The sequence below is a fragment of the Cupressus sempervirens genome, chromosome 4 (assembly GCF_028749045.1).
Source record: "Cupressus sempervirens isolate cs-2001-9-10 chromosome 4, ASM2874904v1, whole genome shotgun sequence".
Classification (NCBI taxonomy): Eukaryota; Viridiplantae; Streptophyta; class Pinopsida; order Cupressales; family Cupressaceae; genus Cupressus; species Cupressus sempervirens.
Genome location: NC_143121.1, coordinates 22,567,326 through 22,584,385, shown reverse-complemented (window position 1 = coordinate 22,584,385; position 17,060 = coordinate 22,567,326).

Genomic DNA, 17,060 nt, shown 5'->3' with positions numbered 1-17,060 from the left:
AGGATGATGATCATAACAAAAGTGGTGAGGTTCAACTAAAAAGTAATATTATTCCCCCTTATTTTGTAGCTCTGGAAAAGTTATTTAACAAACATGATGCTTATGTTAAGAAGAAAAGAACAAAAAAGGGACCTACCATGGGTGAATATGAGGGATTGAACATTGGAGATATCCATGGTCCCAAAATGATTAATATTGGAAAATGTTGTACTCCCAAAGAGAGAGAAACTATAAAGAAATTATTCAAAGAATATAGAAATGTCTTCGCTTGGAGCTATGAAGACCTGAAGAGTTACAAAGGAGGAGAGGTGAAACATCAGATTCCTCTCAAGCCAGATGCAGTACCTTTCTAGAAAAAGAAAAGAAACTATAATCCGAAGGTCACAGATCCCATTTTCTGAGAGGTTGATAAAATGTTAAAACCAAGAATCATTTATCCTATCCATCACTCTACCTAGATAGCCAACATAGTACTTGTCAGGAAGAAGAACAGAGAGATAAGGATTTTTGTAGATTTCTATAATTTGAATCAGGCATCTCTCAAAGATAATTTTGCTCTCCCGAACATGGACCATTTGTTACAAACAATTGTAGGATTTGAGATGATGTCTATGCTCGATGGTTTTTCAAGATATAACCAGGTCAAACTAGAAAAGAAAGATCAACATAAAATAGCATTCACAACTCCTTGGGGTACATTTGCATATCACAGGATGCCTTTTGGACTGATCAACGTTGGGGCTACGTTCCAAAGATGTAGGAGTGATACCTTTTTTGATATGAAAGATCGAATAATAGTCATATACCTGGATGATTTGACTATGTTCTCCAAAACAAGGAAAGACCATATGGAGGATCTGAGAAGTGTTGGAATTATAATATATTTGTCATTAGTGCAAACACTTATTCAATTCTGAATGCTTACTGAGCTCATCACTTAGTCTATAGTTCACACTGAGTATTCAGTTGTTATCTTACAAGCTCAGTAGGAAAATAGTTTTCACCAAGCTTTCTAGTGTTTATCGAGTGAAGAAGGTAAACAAAGTTCAGTAGTGTTTACTGAGTGAAGAAGGTAAATGAAGTTCAGCAGTGTTTACTGAGTGAAGAAGGTAAACAAAGGAACCAGTGTTTACTGAGTGAGGAAGGTAAACAAAGGAATCAGTGTTTACCAAGTGAAGAAGGTAAACAAGACTCGGTGTTCATCGAGCACAACAAGGTAAATGAAGAAGATAGTTTCTATCGAGTGACACTATATCTACCAAGTCACCTATGGTTACCGATTTCAAAACTACGTTAGGTGATTAGTATAGACTGAGCCTTCACTTCTATCGAGTGCATGATGATGTCGAGTAATGTAGTGTATGCCGAGTGTCAGAAGGTCACTGAGTCATTTTAGTGAACCTAAGTTTTCTACTATCTAGCTGACTCAATAATATTTTGTTCACTTGTGTTTTGGCCAACCTTGTAACTGTAAAATATTGAAATGGTATATATGTAATGTATGATATCATTTTTGAGATATGATATGAAATATGAACATATTGGCATGAAATAAGAAGGCATTTCTATCAGCAACAAAGCAAAAGGAATACAATAAGGTCAGCATTGTAGACACCTAAATTTGATTACACTATTTTAGTAATCCTATTTAGTTATCTAAAAAGGCATTATTAATTAAATTTCTATTTAATTAATCCTTTGTCATCCCCTAGTTGATTAATTTAATTAATCATCTATAGTCCTAATTGATAAATCAAATAATCTATTATTTATCAATTAAATCCTATTCTTCTATCTAATTCCAAAAATCCCCATTTATTAAATAAATCCATTTGATAAATGAAATCTTCAAATTCAAAAACCCCTAACCTATTTCTAATCCTCCATTTAGCCTAATCCACCCCATCCACCCATACTAACCAAGCTTAGCCACTAACTCACCCACCCTCATTAATGCCATCCACTTGCACATCTCTAACATCCCTAATCTAATCCTAAACCCAAGCCTAATCCACTCCCTAATGTTGTCACATTCCTTAAACAAGTTTAAGACTTTCCTAATCCAAACCAAAGTCTCCCCTCAAAAAAACCCAACCACTAAGTCATGAGTGCTCTTACAAAACATAAAGACTCTTACAAGCCCACTCATGACTCTTACATCCATCTTACACACTCTTCCCTCTTCCACACTCATTCCTCTTACATCCCTCTTACATACTCAACCCCACTCATCATGACTTTAACCAACCCTTAACCCTACCCTCTCACACTCCTCCTCCTTGTGACAAGTGTCACATTCCCATTGGTGCTAAACAAGCACAATCCATGTGCTCCCCTTTGAGTGCATCTTAGCCCTCCTTAAGCCTTCATCCATCCTTGCATCTAAGCCCTCCATCCCTCTACCCCTTAGCCTATAAATTGAATCCCATCCCAAGCCATTTCATCAACAATATTTGAGCTAAAGTTACCATGCTATTTTGAGAACCAAATCCATCAACCATACCCTTATAATGCCAAATTGAGAGCTCACAAAGCTACCAATTTGCCATTACCCATCTCCATTGAAGCAGCTTTTGAGCATCTTGAGCATACATCCACAGCAAAAGGACACATCTACAGAATCAAGAAAGCATGGAGTGTTTTCTCTTGTGAGGTTTGCACTTCTTATTTTCTTTCTTAGTCTAAGCATATATGTGAATTTAGTTTTTGGTTTGTGAATGTTTACTTCATTTTTTAATGTTCTTTGCATACTGATTCTGGTTCTACAAGCATAAGGAGTAGAAAAGTTATATCTATCACATCAGGTGATCAATGCAAAAGGATCTTATCAGCAAACAAGTTGTAAGTAGATCCACTATTTCATCCCAATAGGTGAATCAGTTTTCTAAATCCTATAACAAGGTAGACTTAGCAATCTTTTGTAAATCTCTTAACAGAGTGCATACTTCTCTATATGTTTGTAAATCCTCTAACAAGGTGGATCTAGCAGTCCTACTTGCTCTTAACAGGGCAGATCACCTAAAGTGATCATTGTAAGCCTTAACTGGCCAACTTCATACTGCAGTAACAAAGTTTTGTGGGCATCATCCCCACCCCAATTTTACTTTCTAATTGGAAGGTTTCTAGGTCACTAAATCATTGTGTTCATGTGTTATGAATGATTGATCTTTCATTTATGCAGTAGATTAGATGAATGAATGATGAATAAAATGGATAAAATTTTATATGTTACTAATTCACCCCTCCCCTCTCAGTAACAAATTTTGTCTTGAATATTTCCAACAATTGGTATCAGAGCATTTGGTTTTCAGGACAAAGTTTGACAGCTTGAGCAAAGATCAAGAGCAATGGAGATATTCAAACTTGACAAAGCTATTGAAAATGAAAAGTTAGATCTAGAAATAATCATGGCTCAACTCAAAAAGCTAAGGAGCATCTTTCTCAATCCCTAAAAAGAAGGAAGGAACTTGCAAGACAAATGAATGATCATCAGTATGTTGAAGAAAGAATTGAAGACCTTTTACCTTAAAGTAGTTCAAATGAAGCTAATGAGGCAATCAAGGAACTCTTGGCAAAGAATGGTTCCCTGCAAGAAGAAGTAAGAAAACTCAAAAGAGAACAAGAAATCCAATCAATCAGGCTATGTGAAGTCTTGGAACAAAGAAACAAGTCAAATGAAGACTTAGAGGTAAGAAATAGTCAATCCCTTCAGCATCAATTTCTTATAAATCAACTTTCCAATGCAAATGAAGCAATTATGAATTTGAGATCTGAAAATGAAGACTTGAGGAATGATCTGATCAATGAAAGACAAATGAATGAAAGTTTGGAAAATGACCTAAACACTAAAAAGAAAATCAATGAGAGAATGATGAAATCACAAGCAGACATGAATCAATTAAATTTGCTAAGCGAGAAAAATCTTCATAGACAAAAAGGCAAAGCTGGACTTGGTTACAAGGAAGAAGGTGAAACTTCCAAACAAGGTGCACAAAGAAATCAAAGGCCTACTTGTAATCACTATGGTAAGATAGGTCATACATCAAACAAATGTTGGAGTAATGGAAAGGAAAAATTCAATGGAAAATGCTTCAACTGCAATCATTATGGTCATAAAGCTAATGAATGCAAAGAAAAACAAAAATTTGAAGGCAAATGTCACAAATGCAAGAAACAAGGTCACAGGGAATTCCAATGCAGATCCAAATCATTCAATCTAGCTGAACAACTTGTCAAAGCAATCTTTGGATGGGACTATAATACTTGGTGCAAATGTCATTATTGTGGAGAATATGGACATGTTGGCAAGGACTGCTCAAGGCATCACTTGAGGAAAAGAGACACAATAGTAAGATGTTACACATGTACAAAACTTGGTCATATAGCCAAGAATTTCATGAATACCAAAAGAATTGAAGATGAAAAGAAAACTAAAGCTGATAAAATTCGTAAGAAGATGAGACAACAATGGATTCCTAAATCTACCGAGCAAGATGGTTCAAATGATGGTCATGTCACTCAAGAAATGGGTGACTCCACCATTTCCAATTAAGATTCAAGAAGAATCAAGAACTTCATCATCAAGCCATTTCTCAAGTAGTTCCAAAGTGAAAGAGTGCAAATGATCAAATCAGTATTTTAGATACAAAGTTCAAAGAAAGGTTATCATTCATTGTGTTGCATCTACCAAGCAAGGTTGGTTGAAGACCTCACCGAGCTAAGTTGGGAGTATCAAAGATTTTGTTCATCCACCGAGTTGCAGGTTTTTATTGAGTAGATCGATGACAGAGTGGCAAGCACTATGTCATCTCATCTACCTTCATATTGAGCATTAATGATACTATTTTTGTCAAAAGGGAAGAATTTGATTTCATTTTCCACCGTGACTTAAAATTCTCAAAGCCAAAAGGATTTCCAGTTGCATGCCAAGCGATTTGTGTATGCGTGAATATGTGGCCTTTTCTAACACACACACTTCAATGTGGTCATTATATGCAGATTCATCTCGAAATGAACATTGGATTGTTCATCCGAAAATCAGCCTAAAAAGTGACTTGTTGCCTTCTATCTAAAGGGAATTGGTTGTCAGATATCCTCAGATTTGAGGTGTTTAAGAAACCAGACCCTCTAAGAATGAAGGATTTGAAAGAAAATGCGACTAATCTATATGATTATGCAGATTAATCTAGAATGAAAGATGCAATGTAATCTAAGAAAAAATAAAGCAAACTAGATTAAGCATATGCATGATTAAACTAAACTGAGATTAAACTAAGAATGAGAATGCATGCAAGAAATGTAAGTAAATGTGAGCATGAATTTCAACAAAAATTTGATAGAAAATCAATTCATCCCGTCAAAATGAAGAGATGAGGGTCTCTTAAATAGATTTTCCTGGAATCCATCAACAGTTGAGATCGATTCGGATCAACGGTCAGGATTGAAGGTGAGGTTCAGTCATAAAGGGAGATTCCCAAATTAAAGGGAGTTAACAGATTTGATTTTGAGTAAAATAAGGAGTTAACTATTTTAATTTGAGTAGAAAAAGGAGTTAACTGATTTAACTCATTTTTGATCAATAGTGAACTAGAAATTTCCCTTTTTGAACTGAAGAGAGATTTTGTTGAGATATTTAATTTAATAAAATGAGATATTCTCTCATAATTACTTTTTCTATTTAATTAAATAATCTTTAATTTATTAGAGACACTTTTCTTATTTAATTAAATAACTTCATTTAATTAATTCGGAATGTCTTCCCATTTAATTAAATAACTTTGTTTAATTAATTAGAAGTAAGTACTCCATTTAATTAAATAATTTCTTTTAATTAATTAGAAATACCTTTCCCATTTAATTAAATAATTACATTTAATTAATTAAGATAGGCGCATTTATTAAATTAAATTAATTTAATTCCATAGTACATTAGCCTTAGGATATAATTTAATTTAATTAAAGTATAAATACTTAATAATTAAATTATAATTAAATCAAGTAGGTTTAATGCGACTAATATGAGTACGTACTATAAGAATTAAATAAGAAATATGATGAATGCAGATTAGGGTTTTCTGCATCTAACAATTAAGTCAAGTAGTGAATAGCAGAATGAGAATTGCCTATTAGAATAGGACTTTGAAATTATCAGAAATAGACGAGAATTGGTATAATGGTAATGAGCCAATTTTGGGGTATTACATTTTGCCCCTCTCTGAATGAATGTGCGAGCAGCATGTTTAATTCAAAGATAATTAGAAAGCATGATGGGAACATGAGATTGGTTCTGAAGGTGATGATATGGAGACCAATTGATAAGCTTTTTAAGGACCATCTCTAGAATAGAGCTTAATCCTAAGGAATCCAAGTAGAGCACTTAGATACCTAAGATCAATAGCATTTAAAAGATTACCTCCAGCATGAAGCATAATCTTTAAGGATCTAAACAAAATGTCTAGATATCTAAAATTGATAAGCATTTAAAAAGTTTCTTCAGAATGAACTTTAACCTTTAAGGATCCAGATAGAACACTTGGATACCCGAGAGTGATAAAGCATTTAGAAGACTATCTCCAGAACAGAGCTTAATCTTCAAGGATCCAAATAGAACACCTAGATACCTAGAATTGAAAGCATTTAGAAGATTATCTCCAGCATGAAGCTTAACCTTCAAGGATCTAGATAGAACACCTAGATACCTGAGATTGATTAAAATATAACAAGGTCCAATCATAAGTCATAGAATCATCCCCAGAACAAGGCTTGATCCTCAGGAGTCAGGGTTTAGACTGTCCCAATACCTGTCCATCAAACTCTGAGAAGAGTTGTTATAAGATTGATTAGTTGATGAAAAGATAGGATAAATAGCAAAGATGCCAAATAGAAAGGAACAAGATGCCCCGAGTGATTAGATGCCCCAAGTGATAGATGGAAAAGATGCCAGATAAAAGGGAACAAGATGCCCCAAGCATTAAGTATTCAATGATGTAATCATCCTACCCCCTCGGGAGAGAAATTGAAAGATGACACACCAGAAATATGATTTGAAGCAGTATATCATGTCAGCAGAATCTAGAAGAGATCAGAACAATCTAAAGATTGGGTTGATTTGAAATGATTGCGAAGTCGCAAAAAAAATGAGTTTGACCAAAAGTTGACCAAATTCAGCCATAGTTGACTTAAGTTGACTATTTTCAAAATGAATTTTGAAAACATGGAGATGGTAAAGTTGAAAGGATTCCAAGAATCATAAAGTATCAGAAAGATTTGGGCTGCACAAGCGTTCGATCATGTGAGTAACAAAAATTTTAAAACATATTTTTAAGGCTCTTAGGTGTGTCAAATTTTAAATTTGATCCCGAAAATGGATCCAGAATGGTCCAATTAGCAAGGGGTGTGATTTTTGCGCAAATTTGAGCACTTTGAAAAATTTGGTCAACACCTATATAAGGGCTCAAAGGGTCATTTTCAATTCATTTGTGCTTTTTTCTTGTAGTGATTTTGATCTCTGATAGAGACATGGAAGTGAACATGAGATATCATCATTTTGAGTGCTCTAGACAACACAGCTGGCCAGTAAACTATGGACCACCGATGAGTCATCGATTTCTCATCTTTGTACTTTCATTTTCACACATTCCAAGTTCATTTATGCACATTTTTAGCATGTTTTAGGTTTGTGAAATCTTTCTTCGTACAAGATCGATCTCTTCTCACACGAAGATCTTCTTTCTTTGCGTGAAGAAATAGGATGCGCTATTTCTTCGCGTGAGGCCAGAGGATCTTCGCGCAGGGCAATTTTGGTTTCGCGCGAAGGTGGAGATTCTTCGTGCAAGGCAATTCGTGTTTCGCGCAAGAACCTCTTTTCTCGTGCAAGAAGATCTATCTTCGTGTGAGGAGATCTTTTTTCGTGCAAAGGCTAGATTCTTCACGTGAAGAAAGAACTATTTCACGCAAAAATGTATGTCTTCGTGTGAGATTTCATGAATCTCATACAAAATTTCATGATAGTTTTGTGATTTCACATTTAGAAATTGCACTTCATTTCATTTTGATGTGTTGTTTCGACTTGATACTGATCGTTTGTTTGTCATCTTTTTGTTGTGTGTGTAGGAGGTCTTCAAAGATGTGTCATTTAGATCTCATTATCCGCCGTATGGAGAGTTATTGTGAAGTTTGGATGACGCAGATCGGGCACACATTGCCCGATTGGGTTTGTCTTCACTATGCCAGATTCCAGTCGTGATGGTGAATCATAGCCTTCTCACTGCATTGGTAGAGCATTTCCATTCAAAGAAAAATACATTTCATTTTTTGATTGGTGAGATGACGATTACCCCAAAAGATATATGGAGAATACTGAGGATCCCATTTCACAGTGCCCGAGTCATCTATGATGTAGTGCCTCGATTAGGGATAGAGGCACTTTCCATTGTATTTGGGAGAGAGCTATCGAGAGGTAGAGCCATTAGCTGGGATGAGGTGATGCATACTTATGGACCCACACACAGGTTGGCATCCATGCTGGGTATTTTCTTGAGCTGCTTCCTATGTCCTAACAGGGGACAACATGGGTTGGAGTGTGGATGGGGTGTCATGCTCCGTAGGATGGTTGAGGCACCCGAGATCTTTGGGTGGGGTCAGTGCATGTTGGCCCATATTTTTCATGAGATGCATGAAGTCATCTTCCATGAGAAGAATACCATGGCAGCGAGTATTTATGTGCTACAAATTTGGGCCTGGGAGCATCTCCCTGTATATAGGCCAATTTTTGAGGATTCTTGGGAGCCCATGGAGCCCTACATCTGCAAATATCGAGGGCATATTACCCAGGCCCACCTGGGTAAGACTGAGCACTGGCAGAGACATCTTGATGACCTGGTGTCTATTATATGGTGACCCTGGAGAGAGACAGAGGACTGGGATGATGCCCCGAGAGAGCTACCCTAGATGCTTAGTTCTCGACCGCTGGTAGGCAGGACAACATCAGTCATAGATAGATTCGTGATCTCATGAGTGTGGTGGTAGTATGGCCGACCACAGGACATTTCAGCTGAGTATTGTGCCTATGCTAGGGTATAGAGGGATATTGAGCAGGAATGGCCTCCACGGATGGATCCAGGATGATCCACGATAGTTATTTGCAGTTTGGTTGCTGTTCGGTGGGACTACCTGCCAAAGGTAGTAGATGCAGGGATGACGCCTGCATATCAAGAATTTTTGATGAGCCATCCATTCCCATGCTTCACAGATCCACTAGGGATGGCAAGGCAGGTATAGGGGTAGGGACAGGTGCCCCAGTAGCAGTAGGCACAACCACAGGTGCCACCACAGGTCCAGCATTGAGTACAGTAGATACCTATTCCCCCACGACAGATGGGATCAGACTTGAGTGCGGGGGGTAATGGGGCAGGACATAGTTGGCAGAGGAGGCAGAGGACAGAGGAGCAGGCCCCTTAAGAGGAGGTCCCATAGTAGCAGGTGCCTCCATAGCCACAAGTACCTCCACCAGAGATGGTTGATGAGGATATGCCAGATTAGCTGGCAAGTGGGGTACAGGATGCGGTATGGCAGTACCAAGAGCGAGTTCGTGCAGCCTCCCAATAGTTGGGAGAGTTGCAGATTGCATTGGCAGTAAGGGATGTGCAGTTGGTAGAGCAATAGCAAGAGACAGACCATCTACCCCTACTCCTCCTACTCCTCTTGCTCCTCCTCAAGGTGAGAGTTTGGGATAGAGTTAGATGCTTTGTGCCTAATTTTTTATTTTGATCCCTGGCTATGTATTGATTGGTGTGCTAGCACCACATGTATCATTTTTGATCGATTGTGCTCGAGTAGTGCCCATTTTTGTACTGACCCATTCTTTGATATATATATATATATATATGAGATTTTGAGCCGAGTATTCTTGTATACATGTTATTGTCTATTTTTGTTTTTCTTTGATGTACATGAGATGTATGTTGTACTTAGATAGAACGCATATGTATGAACTGACATCTTATGTAGTGATGCATGTTTTTGTTTGATAGTCATAGGTATTTTATTAAGGAGCGTGAATCAACAAATCAAATGCTTTTGCAGCCATATAAGAATCTGATGCATGTGGAGTATGAACAAAATTACTATCAAATTTTGTGCTAATGCAAATGGAGTATGTAATGCAAGACTATTTTAAATGCAACCCTAGGTCTAGTTACCAAGCTTCGACAATTTATCATCATTGGATATAAAATAAGGCTTGTATGTTATACAATTCCCATTGACATTGCAATCATGAAAATATGAATATAATATATGTTATTGGGATGTGAGGATTAAATGTAAGCATTCGAGGAACAAGAAGCTAGAATGACCAGAATATTTATCCCTTTTAATGTAGCAAGTTAACATAAGCATCAAATCATGAATGCTAGGATGACCTGAATGTTGCTTGCATGATAGGCACACCAAACACATGGGAGATTCCTCTTATGCTAAGTATTCAATATTCATTCTGTCTGCAACGACCCTTGTGTCTATAACCTAAGACAAAAGTGTGCTAGATGTACTCGCAGTGATCTGTACATTCACTTAATATGACGAGTATCAGTATGTACTATAGCATGAAGAGTTCACTCCAACAAACAAGGAGAAGAACCAATGTCATTGACGTATCTGTATAAAAGGAGTCGAGGTACACAAGGCCATCCAATATGAGATGGAGGCTCTTATAGTGGACACCCCTTTTATAGGAATAGATCAACTTATTGGAACTAAACCGCAAATAGAAAGCAAAAAAAAAAGATCATGCCCCCCAGTCATTAGTCAAAGATGACATCATCAAGTTGCTCGAGGAAATATGATAAAGAAAAACAAAGAAAACAAAGAAAATGCTCAGCATATCCAAACAAGTATATCATCAATTTTTTTTTGAGTTCAATGTTTTCGGGATTGATGTCAAGTGTCAATGTCCAAAACATGTAAGAAAGAAATCTCTTCAGTAGGGTGACATCAGTAGGTAGACACAGTCAGAATGACTGGTGACTGAGGTCAAAGAGGAATCTTCATGATGAAGAACCTAAGAAGGACTAAGAGACAGTAGACAGACACAGCCAAGATGACTGGTGATTGATGCAAAAGAGATCTTCCATAAAGGAATCTCTAGACATGACCTAAGCAACGGTAGGCAGACATAGCTAAAACAACTGGTGACCATTGCGAAAGAGATTCTATGAGGAGAATCTTGAAAAGAGTGACACTAGTGACAGTAGGGAGACGTAGTCAGAATGACTATGACTGTCACGAAGGAGATTCTATGAGGAGAATATCGAAAAGAGTGACACTAGTGATAGTAGGCAGATGCAGTTAGAATGACAAGTAACTGTCACGAAGGAGATTTTATGAGGAGAATTTCAAAAAGAGTGACACTAACGATAGGAGGCAGACACAGTCAGAATGACTAGTGACTGTTACGAAGGAGATTCTATGAGGAGAATCTCAAAAAGAGTGACACTAAAGGGGGAATGCCCCTGAGCTGTGACAAGACTCAATCCATGGATACATGAGCAAGAAGCAGGAAAGAAAAGGCATGAAAGCGACAGTGCAGAATAGCTAGAAGATACACTGCAAGATGGAGCATTGAGAACAAGAGGCGCCTGTTTACCAGTTTTTCACCTTCGTGGCAATTTTTTTTATTTGGTATTTTTGAGATTTTTAAAATTTTTTGGTGTTACAAAGGCGCCTATTGCAAGGTTTTCACCAGGGTAACAATTTTTTCAGGACTTTTTCTGATTTTTAGGATTTTTTCAGGACATTTAGATATGTAAAGAGAGCTTGCCAAGATTGAATCAACTATAAAATTGCTTTAGGTGGAGAGTTTTTATAGGCTCTTTAAGAACTTCTCCTTTGATTGTGGCAAGCTGATAGGCGCCAGATCCATATACTGCAGTAATGATGTAAGGACCTAGCCAGTTTGGTTCAAACTTTCCCTTTTGCATTCGTTGTTGTTGATTCTTAGGATTCTCTCTCAGGACGAGATCACCCAGTTTGAAGTCACATGGCCTAATTCTCTTATTGTAGCTTCGTGCCATTCTTTGTTGATATGCTCATAGATGATCATAGGCCACTTGTCGTCGTTCATCCAAAAATACAAGCTCTTGAAGCCGAGCTATCCTATAGTCATCATCAGTAATAAGGCCTTTCATGGAGATTCTCAAAGTAGGAATCTCAACCTCTATTGGAAGTACAACATCCACCCCATATACCAACGCAAAAGGAGTCATGCCCATTGGAGTTCTAATGCTTGTTCTATATGCCCACAGGGCTGGATTGATTTGGAGATGCCAGTCTCTCCCTGACTTACTGACTGTGCGATGAAGAATTTTGAGGATCGCCTTATTGGATGCCTCAGCTTGGCCATTACCCTGGGGGTAAAAAATGGAAGACCAATGTTGTGTGATCTTGAATTTCTTGCATAGTTCCTTAAGATCTTTATTTTTGAACTGTCCTCCATTGTTAGTAATGATTGAGGATGGTATACCATATCTACAGATGATGTAGTTTGTGATAAAAATTGCTACAGTTTTTCCATCAGCAATTGTGAGAGGGACTGCCTCTACCCATTTCATGAAATAATCTGTAGCAGTAATATTGAACTTATGTCCATTAGAAGAGGTTAGGTGAATCTATCCCACCAAGTCAAAGGCCCATTGTTGAAATGGCCATGTTGTAGTAGAGGGAATCAACTCTCTAGCTGGAGCATGAATGAGATTCCCATGTAGCTAACACTGTTTGTAGGACCTAGCATATTTAATAGCTTCTTGCTCCATTTTAGGCCAGTAGTAACCAGCACGAAGGAGTTTGTGAGCTAGTGTTAGGCCATTGGAATGAGATCCGCAAATACCTTCTTAAACATCAATTAGTGCACGTTTGGACTCGTCGGGTTCTAGACACCTAAGGAGTGTTCTGCTGAGACCTCTCCTATATAGATCGTCAGCAATAATGACATAATGAGAAGCGTTACGAATTAGGTAACGTTTGTAATTTTGGTTCAGACCTTCTGGAATGGTTTGATTATGAAGGTAGGAATAGATGTGATGGTAGAGGGATGATTCTTGTCCTATAATAGAACAGATCATCTTGGAATTAGGTGTGTCATAGGCTGGGTAGTGTAAAGCTTCCACCAAGAACTTGTATCGAAGATCATTTTCTAGCATTTGTAGAAGGGAGGCCAGAGTTGCCATGGCATCAGCTGCTTTATTATCTATGCATGGAACTTGTTGGAAGGTGATATGTTCAAAATATTTCATCAAGTCATCAACCATGCATTTGTAAGGAGTTAATTTTTCATCCTTTGTTTGATACACATCATTTACTTGGTTGATGACAAGTTGAGAGTCACCGAAGATATCCAACTAATCTACTCTCCATTCAACTACAATTTTCATACCATTGATCAAAGCTTCATATTCAACAATGTTATTTGTACAAGGAAATAGAATCTTGTATGCTTTGGGCAATGAGTATTTCTGTGGTGTGATTAAAAGTAATCCAACACCTGATCCTTGTTGTGTGAAGGATCCATCAAAGAACATAACCCATGTATGATGAGTGAGTGTTAGAATTGACTCATCTAGAAAATCAATGTTTATTGGTAGAAGACTCTGTATGGGTGCTTCAGCCAGCTGGTCTGCAATTGCTTGTCCCTTTATAGCTTTGTGTTCAACATATTGGATGTCAAACTCACTTAGTATCATGACCCATTTAGCCAATCTTCCTGTGAGAGCTGCCTTACTAAGCAAATACTTTAATGGATCTATTTTAGCCACAAGGTGTGTAGTGTGGGCAAGCATGTAGTGTCTCAACTTTTGGGAAGCAAAGACAACTGCCAAGCAAGCTTTCTCAATAATGCTATAATTTTTCTCATAAGAGACCAAAGTTAGGCTCAAGTAATAAATAGCTCTTTCTTTCTTATCATTATCTTCCTGGGCCAACAGGATTCCCAAAGATGTTTTAGTGGCTGAAATGTATAAAATCAAAGGCTTCCCATGCATAGGAGGCATTAGGATTGGTGGATTGACAAGATATTGTTTAATCTATGTTAAGCTTTGCTCACAATCCTGGTTCCAATTGAATTTCACATCCTTATGTAAGGTCTTTGTGAAGGGTTGTGATTTATCCGCCAATTGTGAAATAAATTTGCGAATAGATTGAAGCCTTCCCTATAGTCCTCTCATTTGACTGATGTTTCAAGGTGGAGGCATGTCCATTATTGCTTGTACTTTTTCTGGATCTACTTCAATTCTCTTTGCAAAAATAATATATCCTAATAGTTTTCCTGATGTGACACCAAATGCGCACTTCTTAGGATTGAGCCGAAGACTAAACTTTTCCTTACGATCTAGGATTGGTCCCAAATCGTGCAAATGAGTATTGTGTTTAGCACTTTTGACCAAGGTATCATCAACATAGTCCTCCATAGTTCTATGCATCATGTCATGGAAAATTGTAGTAACAACCTGCTGATACGTAGTTCCAGCATTCTTTAAACCAAATGGCATCACATTCCAACAAAAGGTTCCCCATGCATATGTGAAAGCTATTTTCTCTTGATCTTCTAACACAATTTTTATCTGATTGTATCCAAAAAAACCATCCATAAGTGAGTACATCTCATAGCCAGTCGTCATGTCCACAATCATATCAATATTAGTGAGCAAAAAATCATCTTTAGGACATGCCGAGTTAAGATCACGAAAGTCTATACAAACTCTGATAGACTTATCATGCTTGGACACAGGGACAATATTGGATATCCATTCAGCATAATCAATTGCACGAATGAAACCAGCCTTCAGAAGTTTCTCTAATTTGGCTTTGACTAGCAATGCAACATGAGGATGCATTTTTCGAAGCTTCTGTTTAACTGGTTTTACACCTAGTGCTATGGACAAGTGATGCATGATAAGATCAGGATCCAATCTTGGCATGTCAGAATATGTCCAGGAAAAATTTATTTTCTTGTCCTTGAAGAAGGCAATGAATTGTTCCTTTTCTTTAGTTGACAATGACTGAGCCAAATGTATCACATGAGGATGTTCTGCTATGCCCAAGTTAATTGGCTATGTTGGCTCTATTAACACTGATGATCTCTCCTGAAAGTGACTAGGAAGGACATCAAATATCTCATCCGCGGATGCCTCAAAGAGGTTTTCACCCTTGGATATGTCTTTTGTTTTTACTTTTTTTGGATCCGACACTGCCACAATGTGGTTTTCACCATCAGACCTCTTGCATTTTTTCTTTTTAATTATGTGACTGAGATATTTGATGTCGGCCTCAGTCATGTTGATGCTCTTCTCATTGGTGGAAGAAATTACAAGTTCGATAGCGTTTAAGTAACAGGAAAGAGCATAGTCATTCTGGAACATGGGGACTTCGTTAGATGCATTGGGGTTCCAGTCTATAAGTTTAGGATGTGTGAGTGAGAGAGTAGTGGCTGGTTCAATTGCGTTCATAGTATAGTCATTAAATGCGTGGACCAGCAATTTGAGACATACGATGACCTCACCCATAGGTGTATTCAAATGCCTCAGAGTACGAATGTTAGTAATTGATGACTCTAAGACAATAGTTGGATTAGACCCTTGTGACCTATCCCTAGACATTTCACTTACTTCGATTTGATTTTCATAGACATGCACTTGGTCAATGTGTTTATCAGTAGTCACTTCTGAAAGATTGTCAAATTCATATTCATAAGAATCAGTGCTACATGGTGAGAGACTATAAAACTCCCCAACAATGATAGGGACATACTCTCCTTCAACCTCTGGATTCTTACACAAATACTCAATATGGCATGACTAACTAGATTCTCCCTTTTCTAAATGATGTTTGAGTTGCTCATCATTGTCCTTGGAAGAATCACTAGTATCATCCACAGTGCTAACACGTGGTATAAAGTCATCTGGCTCAACAAAGAATTTAGCAAGATCATAAGGAATAGGATGAGGGTAAGAATCCTCATCATCAAATTCTTCCTCTTGAGTACTTGACTCAGATTGTGACTCATTTTCAGATGAACTCTCAAGTACGAGTATGAATTTATTGGATCCCAAATGGAAAGGGACCTTCTTGAACCCTAGGCCAATTGTTTCACTGTTGCTTCGAGCTATTGCTTTGATAGGATCTATTAAACCATTGTTATTGCACCCAATAGGACCAGTTCCCTTGTAGCCAAAATACTTCATAAGCTTAAGACCAGGTCCATACTTCTTAGGAGTGATTCCTCGAGCTTGTTCTGTTAGGTCTACTGGAGACTCTTCTTTGTAAAGCCATGCATCAATGGCTCTATTTTTTCTTTCATCTTCTAAGGGAACTGTAGCTTTGAAAAAAGAGCCATTAAAATTGGTTTGAGGTGTCAACACGAATGGCTTCTTTGCTACTAAGGGTCTCCCAAAATGGCGAGGGGACTCTAGAATAGATGTTAATGAAAACATTGGTTCCATGTGGCACTCTCCCATACTAGTTTCTTTTAATTTAAATGACTGCTCAATTTGTTTCAGCTTATTGTTGTGACAATCAGTAGACTCATGGTTAGCAGGGATGAAAGAATCAACAACTTTGAGCATATTGCAAGTGTAGCTAGTAGTAGCAGGAATAGTAACTTCGGATCCATGAAATGGAAATTTAATGCATTGGTGGTATATGGATGGCACGGTGCGCATCTCATGTATCCGTGGCCATCCCAATAGAATGTTGTAGGCTAAGGGAATGTCAAGTACCTAACAGGTGACATCCCTTCCGATCGGACCGATGCCAATTGGTAAAGTCACAAGACCTAGTGACTTTCATTCTTATTCATCGTACGCTTTAATAGTGATCTTTCATCAAGGATCAATAGAGTCCTCAGAATAATCCAATTGTCTAAGCAGAGTAGAAAAAACAATATTTAGGCTAGCGCCATTGTCAATTAGTACTCGATGAACACGTGTCCGGTGGATCATAACCTCAATGTGTAGAGGCTGATTGTATGGGTGATGCAGTGAGATGTCATCCTCCTCGGAGAAGGTCATAAG